This window comes from Drosophila willistoni (assembly GCF_018902025.1).
Source record: "Drosophila willistoni isolate 14030-0811.24 chromosome 2R unlocalized genomic scaffold, UCI_dwil_1.1 Seg167, whole genome shotgun sequence".
Taxonomy (NCBI): domain Eukaryota; kingdom Metazoa; phylum Arthropoda; class Insecta; order Diptera; family Drosophilidae; genus Drosophila; species Drosophila willistoni.
This window is the reverse complement of record NW_025814050.1, coordinates 16,352,408-16,355,858: the sequence shown is the minus strand read 5'-3', so window position 1 is coordinate 16,355,858 and position 3,451 is coordinate 16,352,408.

The following is a 3,451-nucleotide window of genomic DNA, read 5'->3' as shown; positions in this document are numbered from 1 at the left end:
GACCATCAACAAAAATGAAATACCACAGGTGACTGACGCATGCCACACACAAACAGACACACACACACACACACATTCTCATAGTTTCTGTTAGCAATAATTTACATATTTTTTGCCTTACGACCCCGAAAAGATAAAAAAAAAAGCGAGCAACACAAAAGTAAACAGAACTTTTTTTCTTTTTGTGTATTTCTTCTTATTTCGTTTTGAAATGCACCTTTTTCCGTCGAGGCTTTTGCTGAAATTGAAAACGGCGTTGATTATAATGTCAATACTCATAAAAACAACAACTCCGACAACTCCACAAAAAACCACGCAGGAAGGAAGGGGGGGCAAATTGGGGGAGGAGACATGAGGCATTTACTGCCTCTACCTGCCCGCCGCTGCTCCATCTTCATTGGGTGCGGTCAAAATTTTTGGTTGGGTTTACCTTTTCGCTTTTCGCTTTTTCTGGTGTTGTTTTTGGTTTCGTTTTTTTGTTTTTTGCAGGTCTAAAAATATTGACCGCAAAAAAAAAACAAGAAATACAAAAATCAAATGTATGTTTCGTGTTATTCATTGGCACTTTCATGGGCACAACTAAATAGCTTTGAATCACTTTTTTCCTAAATTTGGGTATTTCTGCTATGTCAATGAATTTAAAAAAAGGGTTGAAACCCAAAATATATCTTAAGACAAGGGAAAGTCATCGAAAGTGTTTACACTAATGGAGATATGGGTTCTCTTAACCACAATCAGTAATATTAAAACATTTTGAGAATAAATACAAATTGGAATATTGTCTTTAAGGGTTTTTATCTAACAGATACAAATGTATCCTGTAGCGATGATTCAGCATCTTGTAACTCAGCCACTTCCAAACGATTTTAAAGACGTTCGCCGTAGAATTATTAGACAATTTTTAACTTATCTTTACATTTTGTTAATGCAAATCAAGGCACATATCAATACTTAATAATATCATTAATTCTTACCATTTTCTAAGTTTAATTTGTTTATTTCTAACTTTAAAAAATGTTCAAAACAATATTAGTTTTATTTTTTGTTATATTTTATGATAATCGATTAAAATCTCGCGAGCCTTAGAAGGTTAAATTTCTGTTTTCAATATGTGAATTCAATATGTAAAAGAAATAGTCTTTTGAATATGTATTTAAACTTATCTTCTAAACTTTCCGAATGTTTCAAAGTATCTTTAAGATTTACTTAAACGAATTTTATCAAAAAACGCTTTTTGTTTTGTATACTTGAACCATTTGTCGATTACTTTTGATCACAAAAATTTTTACAAAATTCAGAGAAGCTCTAAATTGTTGCATGTTTGTATAAGTTTGTGTATAAAAACCCAAAAAAATTGCAACAGGTGTTCAGACTACAAAAAGCTGGCAATAATTTAAAGGTATATGTATGTTTACTAAGAAATTTGGTAGTTCTAAGATTTATATCATTCTATACTCTCTAGACCTAGAGCCGGCATAAATTTTTGCAAATAAACAAAAAGGTCGTTAAAACCATTAATTATTTATAACAAAACTTTTGAATTGATATAATGTTACTAATATCTGTATAATATTCAAAGTGTCATCAGCTAAAAAACTCATAGATCATAATTAAACGAACTTGAGTTAATTTTTATAAAGAGTTTGAATCGAAAACTATCAATTTTTAAAGACTTTTTTACAAAATATATAAGTCAAAATTCTAACATTTGTTTGTGAAAAATCACTTCTTTTTAAGTACTTATAAAATTTTTTAAAAACATACAAATTTTTTTTTTTGTACAAAGTCAGAGTCAATTTTAGTAACTTTAAAGCAGATTTGAGACAAATTGTGCAAACGTTTAATAGTTTATTTGATTGAAAATTATTAAAATAATATTAAATATAATTTAACTAAAGAAAAATGGTTACTTTAAGGACTAACTTAAGTTCATTTTTTACAAAGGTCAACAAAAATTCGCCCACCTTTGACTTCTTTTTTATGTTCCACATGTTCAAGTAAACCTTGAAACTTGACAAAAAGCATAGTTAGCACAAATTTGTTTTTAATTGTCCGACATTTGTTCTTGTTATAATTTTAATTGGTGAGGATAAATTTTCATGTCTATCGGGAGAGTATGCAAAAATCGTCATTTGTAATTGGCATCAAACAAAAAAAAAATATATCTTATTTGTTATTGTGGCTGTCCTTTGGCTCCCCCTCTTTCTCTATCGCTCTCTTTCTATCTTTCTGATTTTACCTGCCCTTGGGGGTCCATTTTCTCAACTTAACTCACCTCTCATCTCATCTCATCTGAGCAGCAAAGTCAAATACAAAAAAAAAAAAAAAATGAAGAAAGAAATACACAGACTTAATGCGCTTTGGCATGCTTTTAGGCAATAATTCATGGATTAACGCCATTTGGTTTAAGCTTATTTCTTTGGCTGCTTTTAGCAAAATTTTGATTTTCGAACCTCACCTTTTTAGGTGGCATCCTGCCATCGTATTACCTACTACAACTCCTTCCATCCATCTGCATGGCGCATTCCATGAACGTGACTAATAAACTTTTGTCTCCATCTTCGTCTCTAATGATCTTCTCTTTTATTCGTCTGTTTTTTCTTTTCTTTGTGTGTGGATTTTTGGGCAAATACACACAAATTTTGTGTAGCGATTTGTTGACCACAACAAATTGCATACTGAGGCGCCCATAAATAACTTTTGTGTCCAGATCCTGTTCCTTGTCCTTGTACCTGACTGAAAGCACGTGCTAAGTGCTGAGAAGCTCATTAATCAATATGACAGAGACAGACAGCACAAGCAGAGCGAGATAGCAACACAGACTGAGGGATGAGAGATAGGAGATGGACAAAATAAAAAAAAAAAAAAAACGTAAATGGGAGGTTAGCCAAATTCTGTCCTGATTTATGCTTAAGAACTTAATTTCAAATTTTACAGTTTTACAATTTCCAGATCCTTTTCGCTCTCTGTCCCAGCTTTAGCTGGGTGTCGTCCTTATCCCTTTTTGCTGTTTTGCTGTTTTATCCTACTTTTTTGCGCTTGAACAATTCATAACTCTTGAGGCCAAGATGTTGCTGTTGCTCCTCGGCAAACTTGGGCAAGCAGTTTACTGAAACCCAATCAAGTCTCCTTCCTAACCGGCCATCTTTCTCCACCTACCACTTGATTGTATTTTGCCATCTTTGCTAGTAGAAAAGGCGGCGAAACATTTTGCGCTCGCTTTGTTTTTGCCACGGCATGCAAAAATGTTGATAGATGAAGAAAACAGAAGGAGCAGGAGCAGGAGCAGGAGCTGGAGCTGGAGCAGTAGCTGAAGTAGAAGCAGGATCTGGGCTTGAATTGTGGGTGACTGACGTTCCCAAGTGGCAATGGCGGGGCGGGTGGCCTCGTCGTCGTCTTGCTCGACTTCCGTTGCGTGAATTTCCGGCCATGGCATTTTCATTGTTTTTTC